Genomic DNA, 20175 nt, shown 5'->3' on the forward strand with positions numbered 1-20175 from the left:
TTAGCGGCACGCCCTCGATCCGCCGCCAGCTCATTCGTCATTCCCAAACGCTGCTTTGCCACCAGACCATTAACATTTTTCAATGACTTTCTAAATGCAGCGAAAAAACCACAGATGGGGTGAAATATCAGTGGACGTTATGGAAACACAAGGCTGAATGCTGCAGCTGCCGCTTTTTCTCACTCACTCTCTCTTTGGAATAGAAATGTACCTAGTGGGGAGAGAAGTGACAATAGCCTGGGAAGCCATCTCTCTCCCCTCTGACAAATAAAAAAATACACGTGATTTAATAATAGCCCATGCCTTTGTATCTTGTTTTGTAAATGTAATGGCTGTTTGCACAATCTGCCATTGCTATCTGATCTCTGCAAAAGGGAGCAGAGATTGGTTTGAGGTTTTCACGTTAAAGGTCACTTGTTCTGATCCATCGTGGGTGGGAATTTACTGATAATATTCACCATCTCATTGCTGATGGGTGAGCCATGTGAATGGAGCTGTTATGTGTCAATCCAGTCCATAGACTGGTGTCCGCATCGCAAAACCTCCCACCACAGTTGCTACCACCTCTACTGACTCCACTCCCTTGTTGGCAGTCTCATCTTGCGGGAGAAAAAGGGGGATTACACTTCAAAAACATCCAAAAGTCTTCCTTTATTTTTCTGGCAATAGTTACTGATTTTAAGTATGTGTACAGACTGTAAAATTCATTGTGCTCATGATTGATTGAGATAAGGATGGTCTGGCCTTTACATTGAGCTGATTGATTGTATTCATGTTTAGGTTTTTAATATGCAAAATGATCCATGCAGACATATAGTTTATTTATTTTACATGGACCTTTATTTTCCGCATTTCTTTGTTGTGGAGTCAGGGCTATGGGCTGAATTCTGCTCTCAGTTACTTGGGTGCAACTCCCATTGAAATTAATGGAGTTGTATCTGTGAATTTGAAAGCAGAATTCTTGTCTCACTGTATCTGAAGTAGCCATGATAGGTCCAATCCTGCAATATTTACACGTGTGAATCCTTTTAAGTTACTAATGCAGTGTTTCCCAAAGTTGGGATGCCGCTTGTTTAGGGAAAGCCCCTGGCGGGCCGGGCCGGTTTGTTTACCCGCCGCATCCGCAGGTCCGGCCGATCGCGGCTCCCACTGGCCGCGGTTCGCTGCTCCAGGCCAATGGAAGCTGCTGGAAGCGGCGCAGGCCAAGGGACGTACTGGCTGCTGCTTCCAGCAGCTCCCATTGGCCTGGAGCAGCGAACCGCGGCCAGTGGGAGCCGCGATCGGCTGGATCTGCGGACGTGGCAGGTAAACAAACTGGCCCGGCCCACCAGGGGCTTTCCCTACACAAGCGGCGTCCCAACTTTGGGAAACACTGTAGTAATGTATTTGCAAGATAGAGTTCCATAACTCTATCACCTTTATGTATCAAACTGTATTTTGCAACCTTTTTCTGGCTGAAAAGGATTTAAACGGAGTCTAGTTAAAAATGAAGACAAATAGAAAACCCCAATTGCATAAAATACCCTTCTTGTCATTTTCAGAGAGATTTGCCGGTAACTAACAGGTGCGGACTATTGTTGTTGTAAGACTTTTTCACAGGGAGACCCATGACTGAATGTGCCATGGAGATGAAACTCCTCTCTCATTCCTACAGTGATAGTCCCCAAGAAGGGTTGAGGTTTCTTTGCAGAAGTCACATTAAAATGTCCACTTTCACTGCCTGTACTTTACTTGGAACTGAAGGAAAATAGTTCAGACTTCAGGGGTGAAATCCTGGCCCCAGTGAAGTCAATGGGAGCATTGCCGTTTATTTGAGTGGGATCAGGATTTCATCTCAGGGCACTAATATCACTTTAGAAGACTATGTATAGGTGTGTGTATATATAGAAATAGAAATGGATAGCTACTTTGATACACACTCATATACAGTTTTATACTGCGTGTGTATATGTATATGAGGAGGTGATGTCCATGTGATAACTTGCAGAGCCATGGGATGAATTTCCATGCACCTTTAACCACTTCGCCTGCCCTTTGCACACCAATCTCTCTTTCTTATGGCTATGTCCAAGTTACAGTCCAAGTCTCTGAGCCGCTTCTCATAGCTGCCATTCTAACATAGCTTTAGAAGCAAAACAGGAAAAAACAAAAATGAGTTCCAGTACATAATAAAACTGTAACATCTCTATTTTTTCTGTAGCATCTGTGGTATCTACAGACTCAATTAACAGTGTGATATAGTATAAAACTTTTTACCAGTATTCATGTATGATTATCTGCCTAATTCACTTGTGACTTTGCAGCTTGTAAGTATTGCACCCACCTCTAACTCCTGTGGATTAAGCCTTTATAACCACAACATCTTTACATTCTTTACTCCATATATATAAAATTAATCATTGTGTCCATCACTGAAGATCAGTGCAGCCACCTCTGGGTGGAACACATCAGCTGCCTAACAGTGCTCAGCAACACCACAGACCAATTTCTAATGAGAAGCAGTGTGAACTGATTCCGTTGAAAATGCAGTGGGAATTCTGCTAGGCAGGATATAATTACTCAAGTTGGAATTTTGACAGGGGACCTGGTAAACATATCTACCCCTTGGAAACATAACTTTTAAATCTTTAATCTGAATCTTTAACAGTTTTATGTCTGATCAACCCTGTGCTACTGGATTGGTTCAGTCCTCACTCCACAATTCAGAAGGATTATTCAATCCTCATTCCATGATGCCAGAGGACTGGCTCAGTCCTTATTCAGCAGGAGGCATGTCACTAATCCCATTTCTTGTACCCGCTACAAGTTTTCCTTGGCAGTCTCCTATCTCAGCACTGACCAGGCTCAGCCCTTCTTCTCTTATCTGACAGGATCAAAGCCTAAGATTCCAAGCCTAAGACACACCTTAGCCAGCATCGCTTTCCTGCTGAAAGTCACAGATTCAAGTGTCTTCTTAATGGAGTCTCGTTACTCCTCAGTAGGAAGTTAGGCACTTTGAGGGCATAGTTTGACAACTGTGTACAAGATACTGCTTCTCTTTTTCCTTCTTTTTTTCTATAGAATTCGGAGACTCTTTTATCAGAGCATTTGCCAGAGCTTGACAATGCATTAACTACTTACGGTGTGGTATTTGCAAAACCCAATGTGAAACGGGGAGCGGGGCTGAAAAATAGAAAATCCATTTTAAGAAGCAGTGTCTCGCTTGTCAGACAATGAGAGAAATATGGAACAGAACGATCAAAATGTGCCTGCATCTCATGTCCCTGATGCTTTTTTGCTTCAGTGAACTGAAAAAGGAACATAAAACGAGGGGATGTGCTGAGTGCACGCACCCAGCTTTTATCAGCTGCTGCTAGAAGAGCTGTTCCCAGTCCTGACAACTTCTTGGTCACAGGGGGCCCAATTCGTAGTTACTTTGCCTTTGTGCTCGGTGGAGAGGGGAGAGTAAAACTGGCTTTACGCCATCTTTGCCTTCCCTGAATTCTGGGGCAGCTAGGGCCCTACCTAGCCTCTAGCATTAGAATAGCCTCAGGGCTGCTCTAACTTATCCTCTGCGTCTCATGCCTTCTGGGTAGCTATAGGGCAATGTATTTTGGCCATGATCCCTCCCAGTCCTTAGCTCAGTTTCTCCTTCCCTCATGACACCCCTGGCCTGCCGCCTATAAACTACTATGCTGGGGACTGGGCTCACAGTGGGCTCATTGTGTGTGAGCTGAAGAGGCCCCCTGCACAGTGGATATTCTGAGGAGGGCCTTTCTCTCCCCCTCATCCCAAAGCCCCTTTGTCCCATGGGGAAGGTGTAACTGAGTCAGCCCAGGCACAGAGTAGTGTGGAAGAATGGCTCGTGGACTCTCTAGTGGGTGATCCTCCACATCACACAGCCACTACTAGATAGGCCAGTATTTGAAAGGCAATACTGCAATAACTGAGCTCTTTATCAGGTATGGAGCATTAGCTGTGTGCATTGAAGAGATGAGACTCATGACCCAGCTGTCAGGCAGTCAGCCAGCCCATGGGTGCAAGAGGTAATGCTTGCATGCATTGGCAGCAAAAGCAACAAGCCCTTCTGACATGTTCTAAAACAGGGATCGGCAACCTTTGGCATGCGGCTCACCAGGGAAAGCCTGTGGCGGGCCAGGCCGGTTTGTTTACCTGCCCCGTCCGCAGGTTCGGCCGATCGTGGCTCCCACTGGCTGCAATTCACCGCTCCAGCCCAATGGGGGCTGTGGGAAGCGGCAGCCAGCATATCCCTCGGTCCGCGCCGCTTCCCACAGCCCCCATTCACCTAGAGCAGCGAACCGCGGCCAGTGGGAGCCGCGATCGGCCGGACCTTCGGACGGGGCAGGTAAACAAACTGGCCCAGCCTGCCAGGGGGCTTACCCTGGCGGGCCGTGTGCCAAAGGTTGCTGATCCCTCTTCTAAGCCATGAGGGAACAATGGGCCAGCTTCAGAAATGAAGGTGAAAAGTCGGTGTGTGTAAAGTAGGCTTTTAAGGGTGTAAGCCCAAATTGGGATTCAGTGGGGCAGTATGACAGGGTCTGGGGCCCTTGTTCAGTAAAGCAGGGTTTAAACCCTCTCCATCTGGAGTGAGGAAGGAGCCTGCTGTGAATATATAGGGCTGGGCCAGCTGTGGGGAGTTAGTGAATTTGCCCAACACACATTATAAGAGGGAAGTGCTGTAGGCAACGATGGGGGTGGGTTGTTTTTCAGACTTCACTTTATCCTGGATGGAAGCCACCCAGGCCTTATACCTTGATTTTGGCTGAGGGAAGCCCAGTTGTATTTGTGTTTGGCCCTTCAGTGTGCAGGGTGTTCTTTACATTGATATTTCAGTTTTGCAACAACAGCCCGCCCCACATTTTCCATCTAGACACACAGCCCTGATCTATACTGGGGGGTCAATCTAAGATACACAACTTCAGCTGTGTGAATAACGTAGCTGAAGTCGACATACTTAGATCAACTTACTGTGGTGTCTTCACCGCGGTGAGTTGACTGCTGTCACTCCCCCATCGACTCCGCTTGCACCTCTCTTGGCACTGGAGTACAGGAGTCGACAGAGCTCTCAGGGATAGATTTATCGCGTCTAGACTAGACGCGATACATCGATCCCCGCTGGATTGATCGCTGCCTGCCGATCCGGCGGGTAGTGTAGACATACCCACAGAAACCTTTCCTGCTCTAACTTACCTGTCCTCTGCATCATGTGCAAACTAAGACAGGTGTCAGTCCCTGAATGGTGGGATTGGCAAGACATGAAGGAAATCTGCTTATGGACACAACAGACAATGTTTCTGACTGGCAGGCAGTGAAACCCAGAGGCACCCAAGGAAAAAGAAAAAATCAACCTTGCAATTTCTCAGGCTACCACACAAAGGAACCCCACAAGCTCTATCTACTCTAGGCTTTTTCTTTAACTTTCTTAATGCTGTTACCGCCAGCAACAATAGGGACTGATGTACCTCCTTAGAGCTCCCACCTTGATGCAATTGGAGGGAGTAGATGCTCCACTAGAATTCCTGCCTTGATGCAGGAGGAGGGACTAATGAGCACAGCCTGACTGAGTTAGTGGCAGCAGAGTTTACACTCTAATTCCCGAATAGGATTATATGCCCCGCTATATATTCCATCCAATTGCAGTGGGGGAAAGCAGGAAAAGGCCTCTGCCAACTGAACAAGTCTGTGTTCCATTGAGGTCATTTCTAAAAGGAATTAGAATTTTTAAAGATCAAATATGTCTTATATTTTTTGTTGGCTTTGTTCTTGGCATGAAAAGCCCAGTTGTCAAAGCAGAAACAAAAATCGCTCTCCTGTATGTGCGCAGCAGGGATGGATCCTCATTGCTCCATCCCCCCAGTTTTGCAGTTGTAGAGCACAATGCAGGAATCCACAGTGAACACACACCTTAGAATTGTTATAGAAGCTGGGAACGGGTGACAGGGGATGGATCACTTGATGATTACCTGTTCTGTTCATTCCCTCTGGGGCACCTGGCATTAGCCACTGTCGGAAGACAGGATACTGGGCTAGATAGATCTTTGATCTGACCCAGTATGGCCACTCTTATGTGGAACAGGACCCATTCCTTGAGTTTCTCTTCACTCTCTCTCCTATAGTCCTTGTTTGATTCCTGTCACCAGTTGCTTTTTTCAGTCTTTGTAAAGATTGACCCTTGTCTTGGTAATGGAGCCCTGAGATTCCCCACCTTTAGACTGACTTTTGTCCTCTCCTCCATTAACCTCCAAAGCCTCAGTCATCAAGTCGTCTTGGATTCCTTCTTTGTGGCTGTACATCCATTCTTTCCTCTTGTTCTGTACAATCCTTTACTGCTTCTAACCAGCCCTGTAAGTGACAGGCATATTGATTTGCTGGAGGAAACGAGACAGGACAACATTACTGTTTAGATATAATGCAATGCACTTATTTTCTTTGTTTTCCTTTAGTGAAAAATACACCATGTACAGTATAACTCAACAGGAATGTCCTGCAGTGCATGTTAGAGCTTGGACTGATGGGGAACTGTGGGGAACATACTGTGCTCCCATTGATAAAATTAAAGCCAGTAATTCACTCAGCAGGAGAGTTGGCAGAAAAAGGAATAACCCTTGTTAGATGTTTTCCAGGCAAGCCCTTGTACATCTGAGTGGGTGTGATGTGACACAACTGGCACACCAGGTAGACACAGTCCATCCTATAGACTTTGACGGCAATACACTCACAATCACTGAGTGAACAAAAGAGAAAGGAATGAAGATACAAGTGTGCAAGAAACTGTAGTTGGTAGTTATGAGACAGCCTTCCCCCAGATTGCTTCTAAAGGCAGATTGGGATGAGATAAGAATGAGCTGATGTGGGCAGGTGATAGTGGAAGCAACCAAACGATATAGTGAGCTGATATCTCCCCCTTTGATTGAGGGTGTTTATCTGCCACTTAAAACTCAGTTGCACAATCTGACAGGCAGGGCCGTCCTTACTCATACGCAAACTACGCAGCTGCATAGGGCACCAGGAACTTTGGAGCACCAAATTGCCCCAAATTTCCTGGTACCCTACGCAGCTGCACGCTGCTCCAGTGGCCAGCCCGATCCACCGGCTGGCTGAGTGAGCCAGGAAAGCTGCCCCTGACCTGCTCTTCCTCTTCCCCAAAGCCCCTGCCGCTGCTCCGCCCAAACCCCGCCTCTTTCCACCCTAGCCCCGCCCCCACGCCATCTGTTCCCCTGAGCTAGACCCGGGGGAATGCAGCAGGGGTCAGGCGCACCCCGAACTCACCGGGCGGCAGGAAGTGGAGCGACCCAGCCCCAGCCCGCTCTGCTCCGCTGGCTCCCAGCCGTGCCGCCAGTGAGTGCTAGGGGGCGGTTCCCCCCTGTCCCCCAAGTCCCAAGACTGGGAGCCAGGGGAGCAGAGCAGAGTGGGCTGGGTCTGGGTCACTCCACTTCCCGCTGCCTGAGTGTGGGTCGGGCTCATCCTGCAGTCACCGGGCGGCAGGAAGTGGAGCAACCCAGCCCCAACCCGCTCCGCTCCGCTGGTGAGTGCTGGGGGGCTGTTTTCCTCCTGCCCCCGCAAGCCTGCTCCTGCCCCACCCCCGTGATGGCCTTCCCTCCTCCCCCTGCAGAGGCCTGGGGACCCCTCCCACCCAGCGGAGGAGCTGCGTGGGGCCCCAAAATGTCTAGTGACGGCCCTGCTGACAGGGTAGTTGGATCCTCGGCTGCTGTGCAATGATCATAGAGCAGCAGTGTCCAGGCATGCTCTCCAGGAGATTTTGAGCATTACTTTGGATGCAGACCTCGCTACAATGATCCATGCCTTTGTCACCTCCAGACTAGATTGCTGCAATGCACTTTCAGTGGGGCTACAAATGAAGTCAATCCAGAAACTCAAGTTGGTACAGAATGTGGCAATCCATGTATTTGGCAGTGTGCTCCGTGAGCTGCATTGGCTCCCTCTTAGCGTTTGGATTGAACTTAAGGCATTGATTTTGACCTGTGGTTTGAGACCTTCCTGCTGGAGAGACAGCCTCTCTCCTCATGCCATACTGCTATTAGTATGATGATTACCAGAGGCTTTTGTGCTGGATTCCTGTTCATTTAATAGAGAGGGAGCCTGTGGAAGACATTCTTCAGAGGGGCCCTCGGCTATGGAAAAACTTCCCAACTATGGTCTGAAATAGCCTTGGTGTATTGACCTTCTGGGCAACGGGCATCTATGTGTGAGAGGGGTTTGATGGGGTGAGTTCTGTGTGAGGAAGCTTAGTTCTCTTGGCCGTTGGGAAAATCTGCTGTTTAATTTTATTTTTGTTTTTGCAACAGAAGCTTTTCCATATTGGAGAAATCCAATAAACAAATTCTAGCTGCAAGCCAGACCTAAACAAGTGGCAGAATTCAACATCCAAGGGCTGGACTTGCTTTTTTGTGAATCCCACATTACCCTGAGCCTTGAACCAGGAATCTTATAGTGTGTGGGCAAAGGTGAAAGCCTCAACTGGTCTAAATCAGTGTGACTTAGAATTATAGAATATCAGGGTTAGAAGGGACCTCAGGAGGTCATCTAGTCCAACCCCCTGCTTAATGCAGGTCTAATCCCCAGACAGATTTTTGCCCCAGATCCCTAAATGGCCCCCTCAAGAATAGAACTCATAACCCTGGGTTTAGCAGGCTAATGCTCAAACCACTGAGCTATCCCTCCCCCTTAAATGGTGCCACCACTGTTTTCATGAACTAAGAATCTGGCCCATAAGCATCCCTACAGGGTGAGTCAAAAGCCACCCTTTGCCTCAGGTGAGCCTGAGCTGGTATCAGCTGGGAGTTGGTCTTTGCAGAGTTTGCAGGCTAAATATTCCCCTTTCTTGTAAAAAAAGATTCGGGTGTGTAAGGGGATTTAGACACACGAGCCCCATTTGTTTAGGCTTAAGGAGCAATGGCCATGGATAAGTACTGGGATCTGTTGAAACTGTGCTTAGGTGGTGCCTAAATAAATGTTCTCCTCACCCTGAAGGTCAGCAGTGAAATGTTTTATCAGTTAAAGACCGTGGGGACATATCTGCTAACTGTGACAAGTGCTAGAGCTTCCCATTTTTCTGTCAGCTTCTGATTAAATTGAAATTAGTTCTAACTTGGATTAACAAAACCATTTCGTCTTCCCTCTCCTTCTCTGTCTTTTATTTTAATTTTTTATTATTATTATTATTTGAAGCTGTGTTACATCTCTTCAAGAGCATGTATAATTAATTAGGAGACTCAGGAAAACAGCTATCTCCCACAGGAATGGCTGTGAAATTGCCTGGTTTTCTCTATAGTTCCCAGCCTTTCAGATTGTTTTAAGGGAAGAAAGATTTTCCTCCATATAAAATTACTTTTATTTTCCTCCCCCCTCCCCTTCTCCTTCAAGTGATCACCTTAGATGCATATTCTATTCTGCCTCTGTGGGACTCCTGTGATTCCAGCCATGCTGTATTTTTAGATTTTTTTTTTCATTTCTCCCTTAAAATACATGTATTCTGTATCTCTTTTTGTACGTGGAAGCCAGTCACCTCCTGCAACGTTCGAAAGGTCCAGAGCTAAGAGAAAAAGAATAAAAAATGCCTTTTTTGCCCCTTTCCTTTATGATTGTTTGCGAATTTCATGTTGGCAGGAGGTATCAGATTGACGGGCCTGGAAACTGAAAGCCTCTTTGTATTCACAAGATAGGTACAGCAAGAACAGTGACAGGACAAGCATCCCCACTGTGCCCCATGCCATGGCCTCTCAATACCAACTTGGAGGGGCCACCTCTAGGTGTTGGAGGAGAGGAATTCAGACTCTATGGCCCACGCAATCTAGACCTCTGTGCTAAGACTGATGCCAGGAATGGTACACTCTTTATGGTGCGAGCATATAAAGCTCTGGCAGCATCCCCTCCACATTCCTGATCAGAAAAGGGTAGCCCTCCCTAGAGAATCCATCTGAGGCTTTGTACTGAGCCCAGTGCATACTGGGACAGGATCTTAGGAGTTTCCTCAGTGTTGTGGGATACTCAGACAGTATCTAAAAGTGGATTCCAAACATTCCCAAAATTTAGGAGTGGTCAGTTCCGGGGGTTTGGTTTTTGGACTCGCCTCACTTTATATACACAGTTTCCATGGCAGAAGAACCTTATGGCAATGGCTCTTTCTAAGGGCTGCTCCCAGTGACTCTAACAGCCTGCTATAAGATTTTCATCTTTATCTGAAATGGTAGAAGATGGTGATTTAGGTGCCAAAGAGTGCCATGATTTACCCTGCTGAGGACACTGATGTCTGCGTGTGTGGGGCCAAGGGTCATTATCCAAGGTGTATAGCTTTCCGCTTGACCTGCACAATAGCAGTGAAAGAAGGAATCATACAAGGATCGATGAAACAATGACATAAACAAAGGTATGATGAAAGGAGCTGAGTGAAACAGACGGAACCTAGTGACATAGTTGATCCCTGTAGTAAGGGATTGGCAACCTTTGGCATGCGGCCTGCCAGGGAAAGCCGCTGGCGGCCCGGGCCGGTTTGTTTATCTGCAGCGTCCACAGGTTCGGCCGATCGCACAGGGCCGTCCTTACCCATATGCAAAGTACGCAGCTGCTCAGGGTACCAGGAAATTTGGGGCACCAAATTTCCTGGTGCCCTGAGCAGCTGCGTGCTGCTCCAGCCCCTGCTCCGCCTCTTCCCGCTTCTTCCCTGCCTCTTCTTGCCCCTGCTCCGCCCCTGCCCCACCCCCACTCCACCCCTTCCCCAAAGCCCCGCCCCAGCCCTGCCCCCACTCCCCTGAGGAGTGCAGCAGGGCTGGGCCAGCACTCACCGGTAGCGGGAAGTGCAGCGACCTGGCCTCAGCCGCGCCACTGGTGAGTGCTAGGGGGTGGTCCCCCCGTCCTCCAAGCCAGCCCTGCCCCCCCCGCACGGAGGCCTGCTGCCCCTAGGGTGACCAGATGTCCCGATTTTATAGGGACAGTCCCGATTTTTGGGTCTTTTTCTTATATAGGCTCCTATTACCCCCCACCCCCGTCCCGATTTTTCACCCTTGCTGTCTGGTCACCCTAGCTGCCCCCCACAGGGGGGCTGCATAGGGCCCCAGAATAGCTAGGGATGGCCCTGCAATCGCAGCTCCCACTGTCTGTGGTTCCCTGTCCCAGGCCAATGGGGGCTGTGGGAAACAGTGGCCAGCACATCCCTCAGCCCGCGCCGCTTCCCGCAGCCCCCATTGGCCTGGAGCGGTGAACTGCAGCCAGTGAGAGCTGCAATCGACTGAACCTGTGGATGCTGCAGGTAAATAAACCGTCCTGGCCTGCCAGGGGCTTTCCCTGATGGGCCACGTGCCAAAGGTTGCCGATACCTGCCGTAATATAAAGAAAGGAGGTAGAGTCAAAGGGATGTTGTCTGGCAATGCTATGGGGAAGTTGGCTCAGATGTCAAAATAAAAGTTGTGCGTCCCATTAACCAGAGCTACGCAGAAAAATATTCTTAGCAACAAAACTGGTAGGAGATTGCATATTCAAGGGTGGAGAACATTTTCCATTCTTACCACAAAATGATTTCCTAAAATAAAATCGGGTTTCCAACTGGCCTTCGCATGTGAAAACTCATGAAGTCAAAATCAGCCATTCAGCCCTCCCTCTGGATCAGAATAAAACCAAGGTCAAGGTTAAGAAGACAACCTCCAGGCTCTGCCAGTCCTAGTTGCAGTTTCTGCGTGAGTTTGCTGCTAAGAAATAGAGCGGGGCCTTATGGAAATGAAAGCTGTTTGTTGAAGCTTGTATCTCATGCTGGAAGAAAGTGATGTTCGTCCTCTTAATCCAGACCTTGGTTTATTTGGAACCTGCATTGCAAGGCATGAACATGCCAGCAGTAGCATCACAAGATGGAGAATAAGTGACAGAGGGAAATGCATAAGAAAGCCGATAATTCTCCCAGGAAATGTGAGTGGAACAAAATGCAGGCTTCCAACTTGAGGGGGAGTTACATAAAGCAAATATCAGAGACTATTCCATCAATTCCGTCTCTAGTTTTCCAGTCACTGGCTGATCACTTTAAAGCAATTCAGAATAAGCCAAGCGTTTTCATTACCTACTATTTTATGAGGTTTTGTAGACTACTCTGTAGTAGAACACAAACAGCTGATTGCAAATAGACTAGACTCCAGCATTTTTTCCTGCTCTCACAATGCCAGGTAGGAAGCAAGCAATGAGCCTTTAAATTACACCTCTTCAAAAGTGCCCCTATTCTATGCAAAACTGCAATCAGGCCCCAGTCAGCTTTAATGGCGGTGGTGCCTGTTTTGGCAGTTTCCCATAATCCATCACCTCACAGTTCCCTTTCAAAAATATGTATTTTAGGCAGTCTCTGGATAACTTAACTGCCTCTCTATCTCCTCCTCAGAGAAGGAAGTGCTTGAATGACAAGATAATCGCTCCTCTAGCAGCAGGGGTAATAACGCTAAAGCACAGATCTTCGCTGTGGCTCCTGTGGGCCCGGTGGAGTCATTAGTTACAGGTCTCATATTGCTACAACTACAGTGACAGGATTAATGGCCTCTAATGAAGAAACAAGCCATTCTGAAACTCAGGCGTATTTTGCCTCTTTTAAGCTAAGGACCCAACCAACAAACTGTACGGCCCATTTAACCAATAGTGGCAGCTTTTCCGAGTACAGTACACTGAAGGGCTGAGCCAGGTTCTCATCACTCGGTGCCAATGTTTCAGGCAGGGCATATTTTGGGAGAGGGCACTCAGGCGTGGATCTTGCCATTAAGGATTATTTTTAACCCTAATATACATCAGTATCACATAAAGAGGCTGTTGTTATTGCATCCAAGCGTCTGGGTGACACTGTCATTTGAGAAAATGAGAAGATGACATGGTTTATTAATATCACCAACTGCATAGACAGAGCTAGAGGATGGTTGGTTGTTTTCATTTTGTTTCCAGCCGGTTTCTTGGAGTTTTCTCTCGCTCTGCATTTGCTCCCATTGCCAAATCCGGGTTCAGATTGTTTCTGCTGGCTCTTCCAGTGCCTAAGCCTTGGAAGTCCATGGGGGGTGAGAGCAGTCAGCACCTTGCAGGATCAATTATGGGACACAGGATGGTGCAGAGCATTGGGAATGGGAATTGAGATCTTTCTCCTCTAGGTCACCATTTCAGCTTCAGCCCAGTGTCACAGTAACCAAATACAGTAGAACCTCAGCGTTACGGACATCTTGGAAATGGAGGTTGTCCGTAACTCTGAAATGTTCGTAACTCTGAACAAAACGTTATGGTTTTTCTTGCAAAAGTTTACAACTGAACAGTGACGAAATACAGCTTTGAAACTTTTCTATGCAGAAGAAAAATGCTGCTTTCCCTTTATTGTAGTAGCTTATGTTTAACACAGTATTGTACTTTATTTTTGTTGTCTCTGCTGCGGTCTGATTGTGTATTTCTGGTTCCGAATGAGGTGTGTGGTTGACTGGTCAGTTCGTAACTCTGGTGTTCGTAACTCTGAGGTTCTAATGTACTGTTATTAGAGGGCATTTTGCTGGCCTATGAAAAGTGATTTGATGGGTCTCTGGCTGGTTTTAAGCAGACCAGTGTCCACATTTGCTAGTAATTGGCACTTGTCAGCTGTCTCAGACTCAGAGGCTAATCAAGTGAGCTTTCTCTAAGGACGTCAGACATGGACGTGATTCTCGGCTGTGCCAATATCATGCCCAGAGCAGATAAGGATAGAGGGAAGAAATGGTGGCTCTAAAAGTCCTTTCTGTATTCCTTGATCCTGGGGTTGGCCAGATTCTGGACAGAGAGTTTCTCTAACTTCAGTCAGTTAGAGTGAGCTCCTAATGACTATTCTACCAACCCAGGATTGCTGTAATGCTACTCACTTCAGCCTTCCTTATCACACTGAGTCCCTGGCCCTCTGAGATTATCAGAAGTTTGCTGCAGATACACATTTTGGAGGTTGTCAGACCTCTGCTACAGATGTGGTTCCCTAGGAGAAAGTCATGGATGTAGTTGGATGCTCACAGTAGAAAAATGTGACATTCCAAATGTTTTCCCCAGCAATAGCAGAAATGTCAAGAGCCTTTTGCAAACAAAACTGGAAAAGGGAACTGTGCAACTGGTGAGGAATTTCCAATATCTGGCCCTTCAGGTATTGAAGAAGAAGTGAGATCTCTGTTTCTATCAGAAAAAAAACTGCCTGCTAATTCCTTAAGCTTTAGCTGTTTGCTACATAAACACATCTAAAAGGTTTCTAATTAGTTGGCCACATGTAACAAACAGCCTGCCAGAAAAGAAGACTGAGAGGCTAAAGGATTTGGCAACTCCGCACCCCGAGGATTAATTTCTTCTGCTCCTGAAGTCATGGTTGGTCTTCCAAAGGTCAATGGAAGGGCACAACTATTGACAGATGGAACTTTTGCATCTCCTGTGATGATGCCCAGGATCCAGTACTGTCAGTTCAGCTGATATTAGACTTGCTATGTCTGTAGATCTCTGTGTCACATTGTCAATGATCATTGACTTCCAGTGGTTGGGTGTAAACAAGGGAGGAGGGGGAGAAGATATCTGACTTAGCTGAGGTTGGCATGAAGGATCCTGGTGCAATTCCTATAAGCCAGTACACACTAAGCCCTTTATTGGCTAAGGAGAAAGAGCTGAAATTTCCCCAAGAACTCAAAGGTTATGTCTTTTGCTAACGAACGCATCCATTCCTAAATGAGCCCTTCTCATCCCAGTATCTGGACTGAGTAGCCTCATCTGTGCTTGCCTGACCGTGGGTTAATTTAGTCATAGGGCAGCGAAGCCCAACCTCTTTGGATGGGTTAAGTAGCAGACATGTGGGCAACGACAGCTGAAACATGGGTTGTGCCTAGTGCTTCCTCTGGTGATTGAACTAGGGCAGCGGCATGTAAGTCTTAGCACACTAGACATCACTGCCCTTCAGGGAGAAAGTTACATACTAGACCTGCGCTTGATGTGCAAGTGACATGGAAGAAAGAGGTATTGGGAGGTAAGGGACAGACGGAGAGAGGGTTGCAGAAGAAGAGAGGGAGTGTGTATGTGAGAGAAAACACTGGTGGAAACTAATGATACCAGCCCTTTTTAAATTCCATCCTATCTCCCGCCCCGTAGAGTCTTCGCCAAATTTCAGGTGAACACTAATGCATTCCCAAACTTCAAGCAATCTTGCCTCAAGGAAACAGAGAACGCCAATGGAGCCAAAGCATCTGGGTTAGGTCTTACAGTTAAAACAGCATTTTGAAAATCAGTGCTTATTATAAGGTGTGTTGGTTTTCCTATGGAAATGTTTGGGTGTATTCCATGATTTTTTTCTGTTTGCTCCTGAAGGGGAAGGAAGAATAAGAGGTTGCCAGTCAGAGCTGAGCAAGTTTCCATCACGCAGCTCTGCACTGCAACTTCCTATTCCGGTTCTGGGCTCCCAAACTGCTCCTTTCTCACCTCATTCCTGCCTGCATAATTGCAGCTACTCTCATCCCAGCCATTTCACAGAGCTCTGCAAAGGTATCTCAGGCCTTGATCTATCCCTGTTTTTCCAGTATATTGCCCCTATAACCGCTCTGCCAATGCAACTTCATCCTGGCCTGCAAGAATGTCCGCTATTCCCCCGTCAGAGACTCCTCTGATTGGAGAGTGTCAGCTCGGCCAGTGTGGGCAAATATGGACCTTAGAGAGGGCTGGGGAAATAATTGGTTGTTTGGTTGCGTGGCCAAACAAAAAAGTCCTAAAAATGTTTTGTTTTGGGTTGACCTGCAATGACAATGTTTTCTTTTTTCCCACCAAAATGAAAAAAACAAAGGAAAGTGTTTAGTTTTGGGGTGTTATGATCCTTTTTTGTTTTTAAAAAAATAGATCTAGTTAAATTTTGAAACAAAATGTAATTTTGAAATGAAAAGTCAAAAAATTTCATTTAGAAAATGTCAAAACAAAACATTTTGACTTTTTCAGAAATAATCCATTCTTCCCTTTTTGGGGGGGGCAGGAGGGGAGACAGTTTTCTGAATTTGACCTGAATTCACAAACAGTTTTGGTCCAACTGAAAGTGCAGTTTTTGACAGTTAACACCCCCCCAAATTTGCCTAGTTCAGGGTTTCTCAAACAGGGGTCGCCACTTGTGTAGGGAAAGCCCCTGGCGGGCCGGGCCGGATTGTTTACCTGCCCCGTCTGCAGGTCCAGCCGATCGCGGCTCCCACTGGCCGCGGATCGCTGCTCCTGGCCAATAGGAGCTCTGGAAGTGGCACAGGCCGAGGGACCCCTGTTTGAGAAACCCTGGCCTAGCTCTAGTCTTATGAAAATAAACTTCCACTAGGCAGTATACTAAACCAGCAAACTTATTCTATTTGTGCCCTGATTCATGACTCCACAGGTGAAAAGCTAGCACAGTAGCCTGCTGTGCCACCTGGCCCCTGCCATAAATCAGATGTGTTTGTAATGATCTTGGGAGGCATAATGCACACAGGGCCATATGCCTCCAAGCTGTTAGAATCCAATGGGGGGGAAAAGGGTAATTTCCAAAATGAACAGTACCATCTCTCCTCTCTCTTCCTCTGCATGTCTTTATGTACTGGGGACCTCTTATCCCTCAGGCATCTTGACTTGCCCACTTCAATAAATAAAAAAATATGCCAGGCAATAACAATGGTGCTAATTGCTGATAGCTCCCTATTGATCCTTCCATTTGGTCTTAATGGCTCTGATTACAGAGTGATACTTCCCTCTAATCACAGCTTTAAGGGCCAGAACAAAGAGCCCTGCTTCCATTTCTTTCTAATGGTGCAATGTCTTCGGGTTTTCTACCACTTCTCAGGAGCGAGTGTCTTTGTGCAATGCCAGAATTTTGCATTGTAGGTTCCTTGAGGAGGGAGAGCACGATTGATGAAATCTATCTTTGGGCCAGTGTGAATATTGCAAAAAGCAGAATGATGGATGTGGGGACACTTTTCGCTGTCCCTACAGGCGAGGCATCCTCTATGTGAGAATCTTGCATGTACGTTCTTCGTTTCCCTTTGGTTAAAAAGGTAGTGGTGTCTGGAGGATATCTGGGCCTGTGGGACTCACTTGGCCCACCATCTGGCTAACGTCTCTTCCTGTAATGGTTCTATTGATATCTATGGCTCAGTTACTAGGACTCTTGTCTCTAGCTCAGACATAGAGGTAGGCCAGGACCATTTGTCTGAACACCGTGCACTCAGGGGGTTGAGTTAAATGACACTTACATGCAAGCCACTCTTAATTTAGTTCTACAAAATCAAGGCTAGACTGAGGAGCCTCTTTCAAGTACCTTCTGTTTTGCCCATCTCTTGTTAAAAGGTCACAGGGGCAAACCTCACATCACTACTTTGAAAAGGGCCTAAGAGTGGGTGATGGGAAATGACAGAAATACCCTATGGAGTGAGCTCTGTGGAGCCTAGCAGAACACTAGGGAAAGTCCCTTCCCTGGCTCTCTCAATGAAATTCCAACAACTTCTGACACAGTTCTTTCCCACTTGCCTCACACAGTCCTCGCTTCTACAAATCTCATGTTATTAGGGTTACAGCTAGCCTGACTCTTGCTCACAGAGGGGCCTGTTTGCATTGAAATCCCCTTCAAATCCCTGTCAGTTCTTCTCTACTTCCACACCCCACACCACCACTTCTCTAGTGTGGAATAGGATGCATTGCATTCTTTTGAAGGTCCCATGATAATTCATGTATATTAAACAATGCAGCGCCTGTAAAACAGTACCCAAAATGCTCAGTTGGGTATCATTACTGAGTGGCTACTAGCTAATATTAGAGGCCTACTGGAATGTTATACTACTAGTCTTTTCCTGTTGCTATACTGTAGTGCTGATGGGCCCCTCTGTTGCTGTTAGCCTGCGATCCAGACGAAGATGTTCTCATTTCAAATACAAATATATTATTTTTTGTCCTTTGGGATTGGGGTGCATAACTAGAGCTGGTTGAAATCTTTTAAATGAGAAAACTGTGTGTTGGAATTTTTTTTAATGAACATTTTCATCAAACTAAAAAAAATTATTTTGTTCTCAAAATGTGGTTTTTTTTTAATTTCTATAGAGATTTACATGGAAAATTTACCTTTTTCTTTGTTCACTTTTGGCCATTTTTTTTGTTCAGTTTATGTTTGTGGCCATAATTTTTCTCTCTCTTTGCATATTCCATTACTGGACGTCTATTCTTTTTCTCCCTTTTGTGTGTGTATATATTTTGTCATTGCACTTCTGATTTCTTTCGCCTTTTTCTGTGGTTGGTCTTCAGAACACTCCTCTTTTTTCTGTTTGGTTATTGAACATTTCCCTTTTGTGTTTGTTTCATAGCCAGCTGCTAGACCTTTCTTCATACTTCTGTGTTTGGTCATTGTACTTTTCTTCTTTTATTCATATGTTTGGTTGCCACACCTCCCTTTTGTTCTTTGCATTGTTGGTTATCATTCCTTTCTATTTTTAACATTGACATTTTTTTATATCCAAATCAAAACACTTTCTTTTCAAAAACGATTTATTCTTAAAGCAATAAAATGAAAACATGAAAAATACAATACTAAATTCTGCAGAAATTTTCGAAAAAACAAACAAAAAATGTTCCAATTCTAAAACTAATGGAATGAAGATTATTTCAGAGTGTACATGACATCTTGAGAAGGTTTCAATCAGCTTTATGCATTGGCACTCCATTGACTACAATAGATCTTATCCCATTTAAAGCAGGGCTGATTTTGACCCATTCAGCCAAATTCATAAATGAATTTAATGGAGTCTAAGATGCTGTAATTTACTTCTTCTTCTGACCCTGTCAGCATATAAGTAGTGTGCAGTTTATATTCTGTTAGACTCATGCACATTTATTGATGTGTAACATACACCCACTTACACATCACCACTAAATTTGGCCTAGAGAGTCTAAAGATATCTACGTTACTGTAACTTGCACACTGAGAAGACTGGAAGAACATGTAATTTCCATCATCTTAGTCTGCTTTAGATTTGTCTCTGAATTTAGGGTCAGGTTTAAAAAATTAGGTGTTTAAAGATGCAGATAGGCTCCTAGTGGAATTTTCAAAAGCCCTTAGGCACTTAACTCCCAAAGGACAGGAAGAAAAAGAGGGACAAGTAGAAGGAGAAGAAGAAAAGAGGGAGAGAGAGAAGATAGACAAAGTGGGGGAAGAAGTGGAAGCTCCACTTATACTAGCCCATGAATTATTCACATGTGCCAGCTAGTAATTACTTATAATGCGTGTCCGTGAAGCACTTTGATATATCCAGATGAGCGACACTATAGAAAGTGTGTCCGCTGTTTAGATCTAAAGGATAAAGTTCTCATATAAAGGAGAGAACTACCCATGTAATTAGCCTCCTATGATACGCTTGCTCACTGGCACTGTATCTAGATAAAATGTTCTTAAAATACCAGATTACTTTTTCAAAATGTGATCTTCAGAGGTAATAATCTTATTATAATGCATGTTGAAAAGTAAAGTGGAACACGCATGACTCTTGGCTGTCCTGACAAGTATGGCATTTGTGTTATTCCTTTCCCAAGCAGGAGTGACAATGTCATAACTGTATGCAGTTGCGGTGTAGCCATGTCAGTCTCAGCATATTAGAGAGACAAGGTGGGTGAGGTCATATCTTTTACTGGACCAACTTCTGTTGGTGAGAGAGACAAGCTTTCGAGCTTACACAGAGCTCTTGTTCGGGTCTGGCAGACTAACTAAGGCTACGTCAACACTAGAGAGCTTACAGCAACACAGTTGTACCGATGCCGCTGCACCACTGTAAGATCTCTAGTGTACCCACTCTATGCCAACGGGAGAGAGCTCTCCCGTTGACATAATTAATCCACCCCCAGTGAGCGGCGGTAGAGTGCTGCCCACACTGGCGCTTATATCAGTGTAACTTCTGTCGCTCAGGGGGGGTGGTTTATTCACTCCCTTGAGCGACATAAGTTATACTGACATAAGTGATATTGTAGACATAGCCTAACACAACTAAATACAAGGTGGAACAGATTGTTTATCATAAGTAGTTAACACATATTTCAAGGGATGATTCAAGGTGAAATGACCCATTAACACCCCTCCAGTGAAGTGACCCATTAACACGCTCCAGTCATAGGGAAGAAAGGAGGAGGGGAAACAGCTGCGGGGGTGGAGGGGTTTAGTGGATTATAGATTATTGTAATAAA

At 45.9% G+C, this 20175-nt stretch overlaps 1 protein-coding gene and 1 long non-coding RNA gene across 3 annotated transcripts in view; one reads left to right on the plus strand and one right to left on the minus strand.

Moving 5' to 3' along the window:
* The window catches only part of AGBL1 (AGBL carboxypeptidase 1), a 400010-nt gene that overhangs the window by 327225 nt on the left and 52610 nt on the right, over positions 1-20175 (plus strand). The gene's annotated exons all lie outside the window — the stretch shown is intronic.
* LOC135973902 (uncharacterized) overlaps positions 1-20175 on the minus strand; it is a 123012-nt gene that overhangs the window by 17024 nt on the left and 85813 nt on the right. The window lies entirely within an intron of this gene.

Source organism: Chrysemys picta, chromosome 10 (assembly GCF_011386835.1).
Source record: "Chrysemys picta bellii isolate R12L10 chromosome 10, ASM1138683v2, whole genome shotgun sequence".
NCBI lineage: Eukaryota > Metazoa > Chordata > Testudines > Emydidae > Chrysemys > Chrysemys picta.